Source organism: Carettochelys insculpta, chromosome 1, assembly GCF_033958435.1.
Source record: "Carettochelys insculpta isolate YL-2023 chromosome 1, ASM3395843v1, whole genome shotgun sequence".
In the NCBI taxonomy this organism is placed as follows: domain Eukaryota; kingdom Metazoa; phylum Chordata; order Testudines; family Carettochelyidae; genus Carettochelys; species Carettochelys insculpta.
In genome coordinates, this window is record NC_134137.1 from 30385198 (window position 1) to 30407013 (window position 21816).

Sequence of the window (21816 nt, forward strand, 5' to 3'; positions counted from 1 at the left end):
TATTCTAGTACTCAAAAATGAAGAGGCTCGCACAGTGTTCCTTGTAAGCTCAGCACTTGGGCAGCCTTCCAGCTGATTAGCAGAGAGCCCACAGCCACCAGTATGTTGTTCTAGTGGTAGTGCACACATACACATGCCTTGGCGCCCATAAAATTTATTTGGCACATGGATGGGAAGAACAGAGGGAATAATGGGCTCTCAACCCAAATAACTACAGGGGCATAATCCACTCTTGCATTTCCTACTCTGAACTGCCTTAAGATCCCAAACAATGGAGTTATAAATCTGAAAATGATAGACCCTACATAATAACAATACACAAAACACTGGGAAGAAATCAATCCCTAGGATGGCTACAAATCCTTGTGCAGAGCTATCAGAGCAGACTCCCCTCGCTACTACAGTGAAACTATCAAAGCTAAGCTAGACTCGTACCAAGTGCAGAATCCATGAGTACAAACTAGGCATGACAATTGAAAGTCCTGAAGTGCCCATTCAACCCCAGATGGGAACCAACAGGACACGGAAGCAATGGAGACACATCCTCCAACGTCTGACTTACAAGAGAGTATGATGAGAAAGATACTGCCTGTAATTATGGACCAAGATAAAAGATGATGTATGCCCAAATGGGGGGAAAAAAGTGGAGTGGGGGGAGTGTGAATCTGCCAGAAGAAAAGAGGAAGGATGGTTCAGAAATTCATCTGCTAGTCTGGTTGGTGGAATAGACCGATTCAGCTCCTTGCTGCACCTGTGTGGCCTAAGGTAAATCATTTAGGGAGGAACTGTTAAGACTGCAAAAGTGACTTAGGTACCTACCTCTCCTTACCGTAGGTGCTTCTGAAAGTCTTATTCTGGTCTCTCAGTTCCCCATCTCTAAAATGGAGATAATAGCAGGTCCATCCCTCAGGATGTGACTCATCGCACATAACTCACCTGCCAGGGGATCCGGGATAGACACTAAGGACCAAGACTCAGGGGATACAGGCAGACGGGCACTGGGAAGCTCTGTCCTGGCTACTTCTGAGAGAGAGCTCCGGCTTTCCCCAGGCCCCGTGCGGCTCGCCCCGCCTGCCGGGGAGTACTCCTGCAGTGAGCTGGAGGTGTCTCTGCGCCGGTGGGTGGGTTCAGGGCGGCAGCTGTGAGGGTAGGAGAGTGGCAGCAAGGGCTGGGAGAGCCTGAGAACCAGCGGGCTGAGTCTGCTGTGACGGGAGGGAGGCGGGAAGAGGAGGCAGCGGGCGGGCGCTGGAGAGGGAGTGAGCGTGGCCCGGCGGGAGCGGACACAGCGGCTGAGCGCTTCCCCGCGAGCAGGAGGCAGGAGCGGAGTGAGTGCGGGTCTCTCCCTGCTGGCTAGGGGGAGAGGTTGCAGCGTGGCGGGGGTGGGTGGGGGGAAGAGGCGGGTACCCGGGAGCTGGCTCTCCTCCCGGTAGGCTGCGCTGTGATCAGAGACCGGCGGGTCGGGCTCCCCCTGCGCGCACTCCGCGCCCCCAGGCTGCAGAGTTTGGAGCTGCGCGACGCGCCGCGCCTGCAGCCCGCTCCTCCCGGCCCCAGGCCTGGCTGCGGCTGGCTGGCTCATGGAGACGGCGCAGCGGAGGCAGCGGGGGAAGCCTCGGAGCTGATGCCGCTGGAGGGAAGGGTGCGTCGCCTTGGCTTCTAGGAGCGGGCCGGGAGGGTCTGGGGGAAACGGTGGAAACTTTCCACCTTGCAAACTTGCCGGGGCGTGCGGGCCGCGCTGCCGCTGGCGCGGGGGGCAGAGGGCTGTGCGGCCGCTCCGCCGGGGCTCCGCGCCGGAGGGGAGTTGGGGTTGCAAGTTGCAAACCTGGCGAGGCAGGAGAAACGCCCCTTCGGCGAGGGACCTCGGCGGCAAGTGCCGCGGCTCGCTGGACCAGCTGTACTTTTGCTAAGGGGGGAGCGGGTCCCCCCCCGGGTTGCGGTGCAATCCTGCTGCTAGCGAGCATCCAGTCGGAAGCTGGAGGGAGCTGTGTGCGGTGTGTGTGTGTGTTTGGGGGGGGGGGGGGGTGTTGCATTGTGCTGCTCTTCGGCTGCATTTGTTGCTACCCCAGCCAGCCGAGCTGCGCCGCTGCGAGCGGCCAAGTGGCTGCCGTTGGGCAGGGGGGTTGCTTTTGCTCTGCCCGTCTCCTCGCGGCGTGAGGTGCGGGGACAGTGCTGCGGTTTGCACGCGTGCAGAGGGGGCTTTCCCCGGGAGGTGGCGACGAGGCTACTGCAGCCGCCCGGGCTCCTGGAGGTTAGCGGGGAGAACCGCTCAGCTGCTCCCGGCTGGGGGCTGGCAGCGCGGTGGGGGTCGCACAGGGAACGTGCCTGCAATGGGCAACGCTGGAGGGGGGGGCTCCATTGCTGCGCGCCGGGCGAGGGGGGGGGTCGCTTTCATTTGGGCTTGTGCATGTTTGAAACAAGTTTGTTGTTCTGCATCGAGGCTGGGGGTGGGGTTGCGCCTTGAATAACCGCTCACCTCTCCCCTGGCTGCTGCTGGGATCTCCGGTCGCGGGCGGAGGGAGCAGACCTCGCTTTGCGTCGGCAGTTAATGATTAGTTCAGCCTTTGCAGGGCAGCCGCAGGGGGGTTGGGGGAAGGATGCCCGGTCCTCGGACAGTTTCCATGCTCGGTGCGTTGGTTTGCAAATGGGGCTGAATTTCCATTGGCCAGCCTAGAGCAACTAAAACAAATAGCAAATGACCGTGTTCCCCGTGGCCGCTTGCTGGTGAATCTAGGCACGGAGAGCTCCAACCCTGCTGCCCTCTTAGGGGCTAGTAAATGTGGCGGTCCCCCCTCTGACCTGTATGATTAAGAGAGAATCGAACCTCTTTTGCAACTTCTGGAACCCCTCTGGATGTTGAACAGGATCATGGGGGGAGGGGAGGGAGAATCCAGTCGCTAAAGGGCTGTATCGGTGTGTGCCTTGTGTTTTGTTCTGGGTGGCTTCGTGCCCTTGCTTGGAGGATTAAGGTTTGGCCATTGTCCTCAGTCCCAGATCCAATTAAAATAACTGAAAGTGAATAGGAAAGAAGAGAAAACCCACGGCGCTCTGAGCGTGCTACAGAGCAGCAAGCCTACCTTGTTGCAAAGAAAATGCTGCGGGAAATGAGTGCTTCCCCTCTGTTCTCCTTTTCTGTCCCTTTGCATCGCTGTCAGCCTCTGCAAGAGCGACAGCATTAGCTCAGCGTTTGTCAAAATCTAACTCTGTCCAGTAGACAATGTATTCTCCCCAGGCATAGACATTTAGCTTCCTTTAGCAATGAGCAAAGCCTTTACTTTATGAATGATGAGGTTCCTGGCAGAGGATTTGGAAGCTGCAAAAGCGAGCGAGAGGGCTTTGTGAATTAGAGAGGAGAAATTCTCGCTGTTCACTAACCGCGGAGGGAGTGCTTTCACCGGTCGCTTAGATCTGGATTGAAGCAGTTACATAGTGGGTATAAACCTTAGCTGGGAAACCAGGATGGCACAAAGCAGCATGGGTCCAGTTCTCGTTGCCCTATTTTGCAGGCACAGAATTTCTCCTTTAAATTTAACCAAACTTAACTCTTGTTTCCTTGAGGAAAACCCGGCCATGGCACTAGCAAGAGAACAAACAATACCTCTGAAGCCAATCTGTGTTACCAGAATGCTGCTATGAAAGAGTTCACACAACTGTGCCATTATCATTGTCCCTGAAAGATGTTGCAGGCAGGCTGGGAAACCGAAATTAGAACCATTTTACTGATGGTCCAGAAACCAATGATGTAGCGCTGCTTATTTTTTTCCCCCCCGGCGCCTGTGCATCTAATGTTGTCACAAATAATCAGTAGGCTGCCTTGACTGTGTTTGCATTTGGATGTCAAGCTGTTTTAACAGGGCATCCTGGGCTTTGCTTTCTAGCTAAATGCTGTACCTTTTTGAATCATAATACCTGTTTAGTAACACCTGTTAACTAGCATCAACCTGAGGGTGTCCATTGACGTGTGTATTAGATTGCTATTTTACTGCTGTGATGGATGGTGGGATAAAACATAAGGTTCGTTCAGTGCAGTCCTTGTTTCCTGATATAAGTGCATGCTATTTGATCAAGTTATGTTTTCATTGTTGCCATTATCCAGTTTGGCAGTATGAACTGATGTAACAGAGTGAGTGGATTAAGTGAAAAAGAATGAAGTAGGCAATTTTAACTGAGTAGGGTGTCCAGTCATTTACTTGCTTGTATGATTTAGTAGCGCTTGTTCCATTAAGAACATAAATGTGTTTAGAGTTCTCAGATGTTTCTGACAAACACACTAACAGTGCAAATGTTGGTCTGATTAATAGTTTTCTTTTATTCATGGGAAAACAAATCTGTGGGGTAGCATAGGATTTGTTATTCCATGCTGTCCCAGAATATATTTGACCTCCTGCCTTTGGCTGGAATCAAGCACAGGTCGATACTGACCAAAAGTTTTGTTTTGTTTTTTAACTGTCTTCTGACTAACTTCGACGGTTTATGTGAAGGGTATCTTGACTTATCTCTAGTTCACAATACCAGAGCTGCTTGTACTACTAGCCAAAGATGGAATGGGAAGGGCAACGGAACGACTAGACCAGTCATAGACTTCTGTTTCCGCTGAAGTTGGTGGGAGTTTTGCCCCAAGCTTCAGTGGGACCTGACTTTTAATCCCTACTAGTCTGGGAGGCACATTGCTATGTAGTCTGGAGAAGCTCTCTCTGCTGCCACCCATACTGTGCCTGTTCCCTGGCTCAACAGAAGATTTAAGGGGACAGGGTGGGTGAGGTAATGTTTTTTTATTGGACCAACTGCTGTTGGTGAGAGAGACAAACTTTTGAGCTTATACAGAGCTTTTCTTTGGGTCTGGGAAAGGTACTTGATTCTTACCAGTGTCCCAGATAAATACAAGGTGAAGTTGCTTGATGAATGTAGATAGTTAATGCACATTTTAAGGGATCCTTCAAGGTAAAGTGGCCCGCTGATACTTCTCTGGTCATATGGGGAAAGGACAAGGTGGAAATAAAGGTGGGTAAGGGGGTTATAGATGGTGTCTTTATCCAAAGCAAGCTCCCTACAGACCAGGCCTGCAAATCCTGTAGGTATATCGCCACTGCTGCAATGATTAATACTGCACACAGCTCATCTTGCAGGACCCATGCCTATCACAACATGTGGTGTACTTCATCCAGAGCACTCAATACTCTGTAACAACTATATGGGTGAAACCAAACAGTCTGGCTATGGCTACACTAAGAGCATCTGTCAACAGGTGTTTCTGTCAGACGAGATTTTCTGACAAAACATCTGTCGACAGAGTGCAACCATACACTAACGCAGATCGAAAGAGTGATCTGCTCTGTTGACAGACTGGCTGGACTGCCTGGACACGCTCTTGACAAAACAGCCAACTGGAAGCACAGCAGACAGGGCTACACAGTGTCCTGGAAGCCCTGTCTGTTGACAGAGGGCCCCTCAGAGCATCCTAACAGTGTTTTTGTTGAAGGAATCTATGGAAAAGGACTCTCTTCCTAAACTGGGAGGTGCAAAAGGTTTTTGGCGAAAGTGCCGAGTTTTGTCCACAGACCGTCAACAAAACGTATTTTGTGAGCGGACCTGTGTCAAGTTCTGTTGACAAAGCTCTGGTTTTGTTGAAAAAACTCACTTGTGTAGCCATAGCCATCTCTGTGCTCTTGAATAAACTCACACAGGAAAATAAGACAGAAGCACCCTATCAACTGCAAGAATATTTCACAAAGCTATCACTTTATCGCTGATCTTTCAGTCCTCACCCTCAAAGGAAATATGTCCAATACCTTCCAAAGAAAGGGGTGTGAGGTTAAATTCAAAACTTTGTTGAATACGAAAAATCATGGACTGAATAGAGAAAAGGACCTATGGCTCATTATAACTATACAGTAGTCCCTTAAGTTACGGGAGGCTTGCGTTCCCATGCACCCTCGTATAACTGGAATTTCACGTAAGTCATGGGGCAGCTTTTTTTCCCTGGCAGAATGCATGTTCTGCAGTCGGGGAAGCAGCAGGAGTACCTAGAGCTCCTTTTGAAAGGTAAGTCCTGGGGGTGGGTGGCAGTTAGGGAGGATTAAGCCGACGGTGGGCTGGGGCTTTGGGAGAGATTGGGGGGGTAAGCCTGGGGTGAATTAGGGCTGCAGGGGGGTGGGGAGGTGGAGTTGAGCCAGAGCTGTGTGCTGGGGTGGTGAGCTGGGCCATGGGGGAGTTGAACTGGGGCAGGAGGCTTGAACCAGGTTGGGAATGGTGAGCTGGAGCAGTACGCAGGTGGTGAGCTGCACTGCAGGGGCTTTGAACTGGGGCCGCAGGGGGCTGGACCAGGGCTGGGGGTAGTTGAACTGGAGCCTCATGGGCCAGGGAGAATGAGATTTTGAGTTGCACTTAATTTGCGTTAATGCGAGTTAAGCGCAACACAAAATCGCACATTTGAGGGTTTACTGTATTTAAAACCAGGCTTTTTTTTCTTCTGTCCTCATGGCTGGAAAGGGTCTTGAATGAGCCTTGAATGGTCCCTAGAGATGTGTGTTAACTACTTATGCTTAAACAATCTGTTCTACTTTATATTTAGCTGTAACATGTTCTGAACGTTACCCAGGCCTGAAGAAGGGCTCTGTGTAAGATCCAAAACTTGGATTTCCTCACCCATATTGTGTCTATAATATCCTGGGACCAACATGGCAGTAACAACACTGCACAGAAGATTTAAGTCTTGTGTTGTGCAGCCTGTGCTTTTCACAAGTACAGTTCCAGATTGGGATTATAGTAAGGTCTCAGAGTATGTGAACTCAGAGTGCGTGACCCTGCTCTTATGCGGCTGACCCTGACCCGGTTTAAACCACCTGCAAGTGGCTCTGGTGAAAGCCCCGCCCCCCCATGGCTCTGGTGCGACCCCCCGCCAGCTCACAAGCTGCCCACCCCGCATGGCTCCAGTGTGACCCCTCCCTCCCTTTCCAGCTCATAAGCTGCCCGCCTGCCTGCCTGCCTGCCCGCCCCGTGTGGCTCCAGTGTGATCCTCCCTGCCGGCTCACAAGCTCCCACCTGCCCACCCTCCCCCCATGCCATGCAGCTCTGGTGCAACCCTCCCCCCCCCCAATTCACAAGCTGCCCGCCCACCCCCCGCTGCTCTGGTGCAACCCCTCTGCTGGCTCACCACCCAGGCACGGCTCTGGTTATGGCTCAACTCCCCCCCACCCAGCTCACCACCTATGCTCAACTCCATCCCTCACCCCGCTGCAGCCTTAACCCACCCCAGGCTTAGTCCCATCCCCAACGCCCACCTCCCACAGCCCTAACCCACCCCAGGCTTAGCCCCATCCCCCTCCCACAGCCCTAACCCACCGCCAGGCTTAACCCTCCCCAACCCCCTCAACCCCGGGACTTACCTTTCTGCTGCTTCCCCAGCTGTAGAACATGTGTTCTGCTGGGGAAAAAGCCAGACCCCAACTTGTGCGAAATCTGGGTTTACGCAAGTGTGCGTGGAATGGAACCCTCGCGTACTCTGAGACCTTACCGTATATTAAAAGTTGGGTTAGAGTTATCTTTTTCATTTGGAATGAGGAGTTTCTGCAGGTTTTTACAGTATTCATTAGGAGGAAGGAGATTTTGAGAGAGTAGAACAAAAATTGTGATGGGACCTTGGATATAAATTAAAAGGTAAAGCTACCTTTTGTGAAAAAAATAGCAGAAGTGCAAAACTAAACATTTCCATGCCTTTTTTTGGTGGGGGACTGTGGAAGGGTGTAATTCTAATCTAGAGAGTTTTTCATTTAGGTTTGAACAGTATTTGCACAGTGCATCCAATCCAGATAATGCTTTATTGTGGGGTTTGCACAAGGATTAAGAAGCAAAATTGACCACAAAGATGAGTGTGCTTTTAGGAATTCAGTCAGCATTCACTTTGGAAAAGTACATTTCATTTAAAAATCTTTGAGTAGAGTTATGGAAATTCAGAGGCTTTCAGAAAAATGAAGATGTATGTTTTAAAATGCATGTTATACCGTTAGAGTCTCTTAGAAGGTGTGTTTGTGAAAAAAAGTGACTAAAATGGAGTCATCTTAATTCTCTCCTCACTTAAACCAGTGGAAGGGCCTGGTTTTGCACTATTAATTTTGTCATTAACTTAAGTGAGAGCAGGAGCAAATCCTATATTTGGAGTAAGCCCATTAAAATCATTGGAGTTGTACCACTGCACAAGAGGCTTGAAATTAGCCCAATGACTATGTTCATGCTGTTGCTACACAAAGGACAAGAGGGTAGTGAAGTGAATGGAAAGAGGGTGATGAGATCCATTATTCCACTACTTTTCCCTGGACTGCACTCTCAGCTCACATCTGAGTGCAAGTGCAGGGCGTTGATTCTGATCTCTAAAGCCTTTTGTGGTTTAGGTTATGCGACTCCTGGAGACCATTCCTTTCCTTGTGTTCTAACCTGATTGCTGATATCTGCTCAGTCTTAGATCTTGTAGCTCTGGGCTCTGGAGACAGGTCACTTACCATGGCTGGCCATTTAGCAGCCAGAAAGGAAAAGTGACTGACTGATTATATACAGTTTATGTATATGACTTCTATCCTTGCACCCAGTCACATTATTAGAAAACAACAAATTTAGTATCAACTAACAATAACAGAATTTTCCAACACAAACACCCTCAGCCACCCACATACAGCTTACTTATAACTCTTTAAATTGTACTGCTCTTGGTTCATGAGCATAACTCCCATTGACGTCAGTAGCAGTTGCCCTGATCTGCGCACACATGCGAATAATACCATCCTTTCTGCTTACCCAGCCTTCCTCTGATTTTCATGATCTCCTGGCCTCTGGGAGAAAGTCTGAAGGGACATTCTCTTATCAGGATAGCAACTGATGTGTGCGGCTTAAAAACCACAAAGGGATTTAGGCATTGCTGTGCCCAGTGTCACAGCACCTTGCTTTTAGGCACTCAGAGCACTTGCGTAGAATGTGAGAGACCCAGGTTTAGTTTTCCCCTCTGCCAAAGGGGGCGAGGCTTTGCTCAGAATTCTCTCAGCTCCCAGGACAGAGCTCTTACTGCTGGCTATGGGCTGTTCTGAGCGGGGACTTCCTTAATCTCACTTGTTGAACTTGCTGCACAGTGGAGAAATAACAAGAGTGGAGATTGAAGTAGTGGGAACAGATCCACTGTAATACACAATTGTTCCCACTTGCTCTCTCAGGCAATGGCTGAGGAGGAACATTGGGGCAGGGGGTAGCAAGAGCCATGTGCCTGCCCTCCCTGTATGACTGCTCCCTGTGCCACCCTTAGACCTGGGGGAGGGCAGAGACGGTGCCTCCCTAAGCCTTGCCCCGGCTCCACCCTCACTTCACCTCTCTACCAAACTTCCTCCCCCAGGTGACGTAGACTGGGGGGGGTCTAGTGGGGGCCTGGTGCTGGCAGCATGGGTCAGGCTCCAGTGCACCCACCAGAAGCAGTGGGCGAAGTGGAGTGACATGGATTAGTTCACTTAGCTCCCCTGGTTGCATCTCTGTGCTTCCCACTGGTGAGGGGTGGGCAGTTCTGCCCTTCCCCTGAGTGATGCTGCTGGCAGCCAGAGGAGTAGAGCCATATTGCTGGTAAATGCAGAGGGGCCTGACCTCTGCTGCAGACACTAGGCCTCCTGGCTGTTCTCCTAGGCTGCCCCTGGCCAATTGCCCTTCCCGCCCTTGGCATTTGTGGGGAGTCACATACTCCCTCCATCCCCCACACTCATTTCCCCTGCTGTCTGTCTTGCTGTGACCCGATGACTGTTTAAGTATTTATCCCCAGCTGAGCATTCACTGGGCCAGAGAGCTAGTGCCTGAGTGACTGTGTAGTCCAGTGGTTAGGGAGGAAACTGTTTGGGCAGTGGGAGATCCAGGATCCAGTCCCTCTGCTCCAGCCACTTTTGATTTTCCCGGAGTGCAGCAAGTTCAGTCAGAGTGACTGAGGGAGCCCCATGTCAGACTTTCCCACGATTCCATGGGTACAGAGCAGTAGGATCCTCTCGTTCAGAGCCTTTTCCCTCCCTCTGATGAGACAGGAGAAGTGAACCTAGAGTCTCAGGGTCTCCCTCCAGCCAGCTAATTATTAGACCAAACCCTCTGTGGCAGCCAGCGCTTGCATGGGGCCTGTTCCAGCAGTTGTGCTCAGAGGCTGCTCAACCATTATGGCCCCACATGCAATTTGGGTGGCTGAAAGTGCATCTTCCACTGGTTTGTGAATCACTGCTTTGGTGGGAGACAGGTACCCAGTGTCTGGAGAGAGGCTGCAGTGAATGTGCCCTGACGATGTAGTGACCAAGTGAATTTAGGTGCCTGCAGCATTTGGCTGGAGTTTTGTGGATTACAGTGGAGCCAAACCTGGGAGTTAGGTGCCTAAGCCTCTTTCTGTATCCACACATAAGATGGCTCATCTGACCTGAAATTCCTTTCCAGCTTCAGTTAATGTGATGAATTTCTTTTACTCTAACAGGGTTGTATCATTATTTACAGAATCGGTTGCCTGATACTTAAATGTATTGGATTCTCCAGGTGGGATTTTCGGAAGTTCAGAGTTAGATGGTCCTTCCGTTAAATAAAAGGAAAGTTTCACCATTGACTGCAGGGAGAGAACAGTTAGGCCAATGCAGAGGGCTTCTGCAAATTCCTTTGTATGTGTTCCCAGGAAAATTACACAGCAACTTTGGTTTCAGTTCTGAATAGCATCAGGGCTGGAGAGAGTGAAAGCTTTGATGATTTTTCTCCAGTGCTTGTAAGAAATGGTTTGTTTTCGACCAACTCTGAACATACATAATGCAACTTGCTGATATTTGTGTTGTGCAAACCAGTTGTAAATAGCATTTTGGGCCTCTCCTTTCCACCAAATTTGAAAGATTGTTCTATCTATTGAATATAGCCTAGTTAACAAAGGTAGCTGTGAGTTTAATTGTAGCTTTAGGACTTGTACTAAATCAAATTCCAAACAATCCGATAGAAATTACAACCACTTGAATGTTGTTAAAGGTTAAAAGTGAGCCATATCGAGAGGAGCTATTAGTGCTTCACATTTTGAAGTAAAGGAGGTTATTAATACTCCTAAATAAAGTTGAACATACATTTTGCCATATTACCATCTGAGCACTGCTCAGGGTAATGAAGATTAAATTTAGTGACAAGTGCATATAATCACATATGTTGCACTGTTCTTTTAAATGTTAAACATGATGTTATCTCCTATATTTATACAAATTTTGGCATCTAGAGTGTCTTAAAGGAGAATATGTGTATGTTGCCATAGGGTGAAATGTTCTGTTGATTCTTCAGATTTAAATAATGAGCTAATAATTTTGATGTTTACGTGTCTATTTTTAAGGATGGGATTTGGAATTCTTTTTGTTTCCTTTAAATGGTGATTAAATAACAGCAGCTCATGCTGGTATTGGTTGAGTTATGTGGAGTCATCTAAGCTGTGAATCATATGGCATGAATCCATGCAGAGTAGGGTTGTCAGCTGCTGTGTCTTTATGGATTTTTTCCCCTGCAGTGCAATGCATACTAGGGATAGGCTGACAATAAATATGGATTCAAAGCAGCGATTTTGTGTATACTCCTTTTCCCCTATAGCTTTGTTAGTGTACTTTGTACTAGAGGTCTGAAGACTAGAGTTTTCTGCTGTGATCTTAGGAGGAGGCACTCTGAAAATCTCAGCTGACTTCTTTGTATGGCCAGTGTTTCATATTGTTTGTACCGCTTCCTGTGCTCTTGTTACCCCTGAAATTTTACTGCATGTCTATGTTATCTCTACAAAAGAAGCCCTGTGGTGCCTTATAGACTAACTGATATTTTGAAGTGTCAGCTTTTGTGAGCAAGGACGCAGTTTGTCAGATGTGTGAGCTCACGAAAGCTCATGCTCCAAAATGTCTGTTAGCCTATAAGGTACAATGGGACTTCCTGTTGTTTTTGAAGATACAGACTAACATGGCTACCTGTCTGATACTATGTTATCTCTAATGTATTGGCCACATCTCAAAAACTTTACTCTCTGCTAGGAGGTATGAAATTTCCCAAGTGAACAAGGTGGAGGAAGGAATATCAACTTCTGCAAAAACATTTTAAGCTGAAAGTTTTTCATCAAAAATCTGGATAGGAACACAGAGGAAAATACAATTGTTTTTTTTCTAGTGGCCAGAGGAAGGCTTCAAATTTTTATCAGAGACCTTACTAGCTAGAACCTGATATGAAAGGTAGTGCATTCTGGTAAGAATCCCATTGTCTTCACTGTTTCCTGGAAGCCTGGGGATAGGTACGTCTGAGCTTTTGAGGGCTTATCTGTTCCTGCATCTGATCTGACAGACGGGCCTCTTTTTCCACTTTTATATCCATGGTTGGCACATAGGGTTAGTCCCCATTTAGGAAATACTCTTTTTGCTGACCTTTCTTTTTTTTTTTTTCTTCTTCCTGTAAAGATATTAGGTTTCCTCTACATTGAGCCATGCTCTTGGCAGCTTGATTCAAATGAGTGGAAAATGGACGCTCATTTGCACATTTGCGTGTCTAATTTTCAGATTCACCTGAGATTGTCCTGCTGGCAGAGGCTGCTGCCGGCAGAAAACAAGCATTGTAGATGCGGTTCTGCTGGCAAAAGCCCCTCTGTCAGTAGCGCCTTATCCCTGATTTTTTCCAGACATAAGGGGTTACTGACAAAGAGGGTTTTTGCTGGCAGACCCGTGTCTCCACAGCTTGTTTTCTGCCAGCAGCAACCTTTTCTGGCAGGGTGATCTTGTGTGGATATGCAAATTAGCTGTGAAAATATGCAAATGAGCAGATATTTTCAAGACCACTCATTTGCATCAAGCTGCCAGCAACATGGCTCAGTGCAGACTCAGCCTTAGTGAATCTAGCTGCCCCTGTAATTTGTTTTGATTGGGCTCTTTATTTGTGCACTTATATTAATTACCTTTTAAAACTCAGAAGCATTTTTAAAGTCTTCCATCAATTGCCAACCTTTTGGCAATGTTGTTAGCATGTTTTGGTTCAGATTTGCCATTTTTGAGGCCTTTCTTAGGGCTTGTCTTCACTACACGATGGATCCACGCTGCAGCTGTTGATCTATTGATGAACAATTTATCATGTCTTCTAAGACGAGACAAATCAACCTCCGAACACTCTCCTGTTAACTCTGGTGCTCCAGCAGGACAAGAAAAGCTGGAGTTGATGGGAGAGCAGCCGGCACAGGCCTTATTGCGCAGAAGACAACACAGTAAGTACTTTGACTTCAGCTGTGCTGTTTGCCTGGCTGAAATTGCATGAATTAGGTTGACAGGGGAGTGTAGTCAAGACTAGGCCTTAGACTTGATCTCCTTGTGCCTTCTGTCTGCAGTTTCCAGCTAGTTGGTGCTGCTTCTGTTTCAGTAGGAATTTTAGCCTGAGCCATTCGTGCAGTAGAATATTTCAAATCACCATTAAAGACCCTCTTAGGATAGCTGTATCTGATTAATGAAAAGCACTTTGATATGTATAATTAGTGCTACATGTATGTGCTCTGTGCTACCTAGATGAAGTGTTTGCCCAACCATGCCATAGGTTCAGGGAAGAACTGTGAAGGACAATATCTTGTTGGTTCCCCTCAGACTCATACAAGCATTTTTGCTGGTGTCTATTTGTAACCAGTTTTGATTTCCTGTACTTTAGGCTGTGGCTTAGACATGTACTGCAGAATTATAGGTGTACTGTAAAGAAGGAGGGTGCAGTATTTTGTTCCTTTTTAACTCCTTCTCCCCAACCCTGCAACCATTTTCTGTTCCCCACATTGATTGCATGGGTCACACTTGAATACAGTTGTCTTCCTCAGTCAAAGTCTAAAATGATTGGTAAATATCTATGAAGTGTCAGCAGACTGGTCCATGACAACAGACGGGTTGGAAGGCTAGAAGGGTAGGAGATGGAGTAGAAACGTGGAGGGATAGCAGTCCAGGAAGTGTTCTAATTATGTATAAGGTGCTACCTGGGCTTGGAATTAGGGTAGCAAACTGGCAGTGGCAAAGTTTTGGGTGGGATGATGCAAAGCTACAGAGAGGGGCATTGAAAGGAACTAGGTGGGGTATAAAGAGGGACAGAGATAGGGAGAGACTCTTCCACATTAAGTTTAAAATTTTCCAGACTTAAAGCTTTAGCCACCTACTGTTTTCAACATGGTAGCAAAAGTAATACTATTTGGAATATTAATAGGGTAGTTTAAAATATTCTGTCAGCTATCATGGTCATTAATTGTATTTGCAAGCAGAAAAAGTGTGTGTGTGTGTGTGTGTGTGTGTGTATAAAATATCTGGGAAGGAATGTGGTCTAATGGGTAGGAAATCATGCTGAGAGTATTCTCAGATTCCTAGCTCTGATGGTGACTTGGCCAAGTCACTTAGCTACTCTTTGCCTCAGTTATTTAATTTTCTAAGTGGGGTTATAAAGGCTTGCCTAGCTTTACAGTAAACTCTCAATTTTATGGGCCCAATTTAGCTCCCTTTTGGAACAACAGGGGGATACCTGTTGTTCCTGAATTCCACTGGGGTCAGTAAAATCACTCCTGAACTCCTCCACAATAAAGCTAAGAGACTTACACTGCCGCAGCGTGGAGGAACTTCCAACTCCGCTGCTGGAGCCATCATGCTCCTCCCGCCAGTGGTGGGAAGCATATACAGGCAGACTGGCACTCGCATACATGCTCCACCCTGGAGCACATGGTGGCTCCAACCATGAGGTCCCTCCAGCCATGCATGGGGAGCCACCTTGAGCCACATGGCATGACACCTTGAGCTTCATAACAGGGCGCCTTGAGCTGCACACAGCTGGATGGCTCCAGCCACATGCAGCGAGTTGGCTCCAGCAATGCTGATGGGGTCCCAGGCATGCAGCGGACTCCAGCAGCTCTTCCAGGGGTGGCGGCTCTGGTGAGTGGCAAGGTTTTTGTTTGTTTGTTTGGTTTTGGTTTTGGCAGGAAGAGGGCAGCAAACCCTCAGATTTAACGGACTTTTGGGAATAGCGGAAACCTTTCCCCCCGTTAGTCCATTAAATCAAGGGTTTACTGTATTTAAAGCCATTTGGAATCTTCACAAGAAGGGAACTGTATGTGTTCATTGAGATTAGCAGACTAAGACTACCGAAAAATGCTTCTCATATAAGCCCAGACTGATTTTCACTTACAATAGCTTACGTTTGAAAGTCCAGTTGTAAATGCACCTCAAAAAATGAAATGTTAATTTGGAAACTAACTCTTTCCATCACTTTGAAGAGATCTTCAGTTTTGTTATTTCTCTGCTCTATAAATAGGTTTCTTACCCCTAATGTTTTTAAAACAGAAATAGCATTCCATCATTCCCGTGGACATAGCTGATCATTCACAGTTTGCTTGAACTCCACAGGCTTCCTGCCAGAGTTAGACTTTGTGATATGCTTTGAATCAGCCCAAAAAGGATAACTGGCAAGAAAATGATTTAGGAAACATTATCTTATGATCTCTTCTTGTGCATATCTCTGCCTTCCCCGCCCCCTCGCCCTTTCTTTTTGCACAGGCTAGTGCATATTTGGTCTGTGAATGAGAATTCTGTTGGAAAAATACTGTATGTTGATATGAAAGATAAAGCATCATGCATATGTTGAAAATGGATTCATTTCCTCATTGCTAGACACTTAGGAAGATGAGTAGGCTTACATCCTTACTCATTTGAGTGGCCTTATTGACTTAATTGGAACAATTCTTATTAATGCTTACAGAATCAGAGCTTTGTTAGAAGCAATGTACGGCACAATCCATTGAAGGGCTTTGTGTATGGAATGGGAGCTCTGTGTGCAGAGCATCTCTAGAAGCTTCATAAATATGATTGCAATATACTTTTATGAAGTAAAGCAGTGCTTAGTAAATCTTAAAGATTTTAAGATCACTAATGGTACACTCCAACATCTACAGAGTGAATATTAGGGGAACATTTTACATGTAGTGACCGTATACATATATTTGTATCTGAAAGTTGAAATTTCGCTAAAAGTTAGTATGGGCTCCATCTTCCTGCTCCAGCATGGTTGGGACCTGACTGGTCCAGACAAGAGAATTTGACATACCAGGGAAGTTTCCCTGCCATGGCCTCTAAGATGACACCTCCCCTCTCCTGCCACTTGGCTGTTCCCTTACCTTGTGCTGTTGCCCAGGGCCCAGCCTGAGGCTGCTGCCAGGCTACTGCCCATGGCCCAGAGCTTCCAGGGGAAGCTGGCTCTGGCCTGCACTGGGGATGCAGATCCAGCCCTGTGCAGCTGCCCCCGCCCCCAAGGGGCTACTTGGGGAAGCCAGCTCCAAACCAGCACTGAGAATGCAACTCCAGCCCTGGGCAGCTGCACCCGTCCCAGCAGGACAGCTGAAGGAAGCTGGACTCAGCCCTGACCGGCTGCAGAAGAAAGCCATCTCTGGCCTGGTGGGGGATGGGGGAGACTGCCTCCAGCCTTGTGGGGCTGCTAGCAGACAGCAGCCCCAGACCTGCGCACCTCCTCCCACCCCCTATGGTGGCTAGGGAGATGTGGGCTCCCCTTCGGTCCCCCTTTTCCTTCTTGTACCTTAGGGTTGGCAGAAAACACAGGCTCTCTTTTGTCTGGCTCTCTGGTCCAGTGACATCCCTCATCCAGCATGCCAGATTTAGGATTTCCAAACTGCAGAATGATTTAGAATTTATTCTGGTCGCAATCAACCGACGTAAATGTAGAGTAGCTGCTTTGAGATTGGTGGAGATGCTCTAGATTTACTACAGAGTAATTGATATTAGAATCTGGTTGAGTTTTGGACAGAAGAAAATGTGACTGCCTTTTCATGTGTTAGTTTCCTTTCAAGTGGAGGCTGAATGACTTTACCTTTGTACTTAGCAGGCTGTTTAAGTTTCACACCAAAATATTTAGCAGTAATGATAGTGTATATTTTAAAACATTGGCCTGAAGTTTAATGAAGGGCTTAATCTTGTATTTGGTTATGCAACTCTTACTGAAATTAACAGGAATTACAATGCATGGTTACATCTGAGAATAGAATTTAGCTCTATCTATAGTACCGTGCGGTGGGAGAGCTAGCAAAATGTCCTTGTAAAGCAAGATGACTTATGGAATGGCATTTGATCAAGTATGTCTTATAAAAACAAAGTCCTGTAACTAAGAAAAAACAAAATATTTAAAATCTCTTCTATTAGGATCATTGCCATGTTGTTTTTTTAAATATAAAATGAAAATGTTGAATTAGGTTTGGGTGCAGTTGCTAGGACAGATTTATTTTGTATCATTTTGTAATCTTCTTTCTTTTATTTCCTACAGCCATGTCTTAGCCTATGTCTTTAAGCAGCAGGTTTAAAACAAAGGGAAGTGTTTCATCATGCAGTGGGCTGTCAAGCTGTGGAACATGTTGCCAGAGTATGTTATGATGGCCAGAACTGTAACAGGGTTCAGAAGGGAACTAAATAAGTCCTTGAAGGATCACAGAATCAGGAATGGAAGGAACCTGAAGAGGTCCAATTCCCTGGAATCATACCAGGATTAAGTTCTATCTAGATCATCCCTGACAGGTGTTTGTCTAAGTGGCTCTCAAAAATCTCCAGAGATGGAGATTCCACAGCCTCCTGAGGCACTTTATTCCAGTGCTTAATCATCCTCTGAGAGTTAGGAAGTTTTTTCTAATGCCCAGTCTAAACCTACCTTGCTGCACTTTAAGCCCAACACTTCTTGTCCTGCCATTAGAGGTTAAGGAAAACAACTTTTTTCCCTCCTCCTTCTATCAACCTTTTATGCACTTGGAAACTGCTTTCATGTCTCCTCTTGATCTTCTCCATTCCAGATTAAATAAACCAAATTATTTCTATCTTGCCTCACAGGTTATGTTGTCTAGACCTTTAATCATTTTGTTGCTCTTCTCTGGACTTTCTCCAGTTTGTCCAAATCTTTCCTGAAACATGGTGCCCATAACTGGACAGAATACTCAGTGCAGAGTACCATGGAAGAATTGTTTCTCATGTCTTGCTTATGACGCTCCTGCTAATACATCCCAGCATGTTGTTTGCGTTTATTGCAAGTGTTTCACAGTTGGCTTTTTTAGCTTGTGGTCCACTATGAGCCCCGTAACCCTTTGTGCAGTACTCCTTCCTTGGGAGTCATTTCCCACTTTTTATGTGTGCAACTGATCCTTCCTAACTTTTCATTTGTCCTTATTTAGTTACATCCTGTTTACTTCAGATGATTTCGTCGGTTTGTCCAGATCATTTTGAAGTTTACTCTGCATGCTATTATCTAAGTTATCAGAATCACTGATGAAGACATTAAACAGAACTGGACACAGAACTGATCTGTGCAGGACCTGACTCGTTAGGCTCTTCCAGCATGCCTGTGAATCATTGAGAACTGCCCTCTGGGAAGGGCTTCCAACCAGTTATGCACCCCCCTTTATAGGACCTGCATCCAGGTTGCATTTGCTTAGCTTGTTTATGGGATGGGCCTGTGAGTCTGCACCTAAAGCTCTCCTGAAGTCAAGATGTACCACATCTACTACTTCTGCCCTTTCCACCACAATTGTTACCTTGTCAAAGAAAGCTATCCGGTTCCTTTGACACAATTTGTTCTTCACAAATCTGTGCTGTTATTTAGCTCATTATGCTCAAAATATTTGCAGATTGATTCATTAATAATTTGTTCCACTAGCTTTCCCGGCACAGTAGTTGAGCTGTCTGTTCTGTAACATCCTGGGTTGTCCTTATTTCCCTTTGTATAGATGGGCATCATACTTGCTGTTTTCCAATCTTCTGGAATCTCTCCTGTCTTCCATGACTTTTCGAAGATAAAAGCTTAATGGCTTTTGTTTATTATCAAGCCCAGGGCAAACAATTGTTAGGGGAGAGGGGGAGAAATCTTTGTGCGTCTCTCTATCATTGGTAAAGGGGACAGACATCTTTATAAGCTATCTCTGTGTAAAACTTTTACATGGGGTAAGACAGATTCATTTGAGGTTTTGGTCCCTTTTTGGGGGTTGGTTTCCTGGGCACTATCGGGGCCTTGTATCTGAGTTCTCCCAAAGCTGAGCTGGTTCCATACCTGTGTTGCTCTGAGCAGGGGAAGGTAACCCCAACTCTGTGCCTTTCCTGGGAGAGCCTGGAGCTTCTGCCAAGCAGGACAGGGTGTTGGGGGAGCCCCAGGGATCAGGAACGTGGCCATCAGTGGCTTGATCAGCACGCCGGGTGAGAATCCCAAGGGATTTCTGTGACCTAACCTGTCACAAAAAGCAAATATGTTATTAAATCAACTTAGGGCAGCTTATGTCAGCCTACATTTGTAGTGTAGTCCTGGCTCTAGTGACAGTGGCTCTGGCCTATTCCTCTGCTGTGGTGCAAAGGGCTTGGGAAGGTGTTTTACCACACCAGTGTGGCATTTCTGTTTCCACATTGCAAGCCAGGCCCATTGAATATTATCTGTGCATGGCATATGTTAGAGCAACTTCAGAGATGGCCTCTAATGTTAAAACAGCGGTTACATCAACACCTTGTTACATCTAGAATCAAGAGAGTGCAAAGGTGTAGGACATCTTTACTTCCTGCCACTCATATTTAGTGTTGGGCATAGTTTGGCCTGAACAGCAATCTGGCTCTGTGCTCTGCACACCAGGAGCACTAGGGCAGTTCTGTGCTCTGTTTTCTTTCTTTGTAGCCATTTCCTTTGTTGTCTGTTTTCTTCAGGCACAGTGTGCATGTGAGCTGAAACAGACGAGAGAGGGATGCGGAGGGGATGGGAAAGAGGAAACATAAATCCCAGTTCTTTTACTGTTAGCTGGTAAGGCCTGCTGAGCAGCACAATAGCAGACACTTAATTGTGCACAAGGTAAGCTTGGCATGTCTCCAGCATGACAGTCAAGTAAGAACTATGCTAATCATTTGGGACATACAACGTATATTGATTATACTTAGGTGTTTCTCCCCCATTAAGAAACCCTTAATAATAATATGCAGATAATAAGAAGTAATTAAAAGGTAGTTAACTTATGCTTCTTTAGGAGAAGGAGCTTTTTGATATGTTGCCTGTGTATAAGCTATAAGGCAGTCAGGAGACCTCTCTAAGTGCTGGGTCTATGTTATACCATATTACAGCTGTCATTCAAGAGAAGAGATAATATGGATATGTAGATGAAGGCTTTAGCTATTAAGTTACACAACTCTGTTCCACCTGCAGCCTTGTACGTATATGTGCTTTTTTTTTTTCTTTTTAATTTGAAGGGGAGTTAATCGCATACCATATCTGGTCTGCTTTGGAAAGCGGGTGAGTAAAGAATAGGGAAAAGCAGATGTAGATTTATTTTGCACTGAAGAGCCAGAGAGTTTAGCTGCTGATGATGCATTTTCTGGGTTCATCATCTGTAGAAGGTGTAACTTAGTTTGGATTACATAAAGTATTTTTTTGAATTTAAGATATGCAGCAAGTTAGGAGTGGGGTAACTAGTCTGTAGTTATCAAGCAGTGTAGAAATCAGAGAGAAAAGAGCCATCTAATTCTGTCCTGATGCTTTGTCGCTCAGTGATTTGAGAAAGGCCCCAGGCAGGCTGCAGCACTGACAGAATGGGCTCAGGGGAATTTGGTACTGAGCTGGTGTGTGTGGTTTAATTGGTTGTTCATGATTGAGAGTTAAGAAAATCCATTAAGTAAACTCAGCCACTGAGAAGGCCATAAATTCTAACTTACAGCTGAAAGATAAAATCCAGCTCAAGTGTTTATCCAGATGCAGAGCAAAAACCCTGGTTCTGTCATGGAAGCAGAGGCCCGCAGCAGATTAGTCATGTCAGGACAATCCAGATTACTAAAGGGTATATTGGGTATATGGCTACTGGCCATGCAGCCAGGTTGTAGGTGTGTGCCTGATGCATGCAGCTTGTGATCCTCAGAGCCAAAGTCCGGTGTTCTGAAGCCAGAGCCGGTGAACCTGAGACCAGAGAGGGAGAGAGTTCTTTATAGATTGTTCTTGTACAGGCATACTTCAGAGTGGGCACTTTGAGAATGTGGATGCCCCAGAGTTCTAGCTGTGTAAGCCAGCATCAGGATGAGAGAGAGAAACAAAGGTGGAATGAAGGGACTAATTCTCTTCTTCTGACCAACGTAGATTACTCCTCAGACAATGAGGAGGTCACTCTGCTAGCAGGGGTTGCAGTTGTAAGATCCATTCAGACAGCAGCAGTGGGAAGTGAAATACAATAGTGCCTCAGTTTACGTGAGGGCTTCGTTCCCATACACCCTCATGTAACTCGAATTTCGTGTAAGTCGGGGGCAGGTTCTTTCTGCTTTTGAAAGGTAAGTCCTGGGCCTGGAGTGGGGGGATGCTGCTGGGGAGGGTTAAGCCTGGCAGTGGGTTGGGACCATGGGGCGGGGGTTACGCCTGGGGTGGGTTAGGGCTGCGGAGGAGTCGGGGGTGGAGTTGAGCCAGAGCTGTGCACGGGATGCAGGGGGGAACGGTTGAACCAGGGCAGGCAGGGGGAGGTTGAGCTAGAGCCACGTGTGGGGGTGGTGAGCCAAAGCCGCACACGGGGGGTTTGAGCCAGAGCCATGCTTGGGTGGTGAGCCAGCAAGGGGCTTGAACCAGAACTGGGAGGGTTGAGCTGGAGCTGCGTGTGAGGGGTGGTGAGCCACAGCCGAGTGGCGGGTCAACTGGAGCTGTGCGCAGGTGCTGAGTAGGGTTGCCAGAGGGGAGCAGGATTTTGAGGTGTGCTTAACTCGTGTTAATGCAAGTTAGGCACAACTTGAAATTGCACATTTTGAGGGTTTACTGTAGTTAGAAATATCATTAATCAGGCATGATGAC

At 47.0% G+C, this 21816-nt stretch overlaps 1 protein-coding gene across 3 annotated transcripts in view; it reads left to right on the forward strand.

The window, feature by feature from the left end:
- Nucleotides 1-1569: 1569 nt before the first annotated feature.
- The window catches only part of FAT3 (FAT atypical cadherin 3), a 670845-nt gene continuing 650598 nt past the window's right edge, over nt 1570-21816 (forward strand). For all 3 annotated transcript variants that reach the window (XM_074984005.1, XM_074984012.1, XM_074984020.1), the window contains exon 1: nt 1570-1636. The gene's annotated coding sequence lies outside the window, so the exon portion shown is untranslated. The remainder of the gene's footprint in view (nt 1637-21816) is intronic.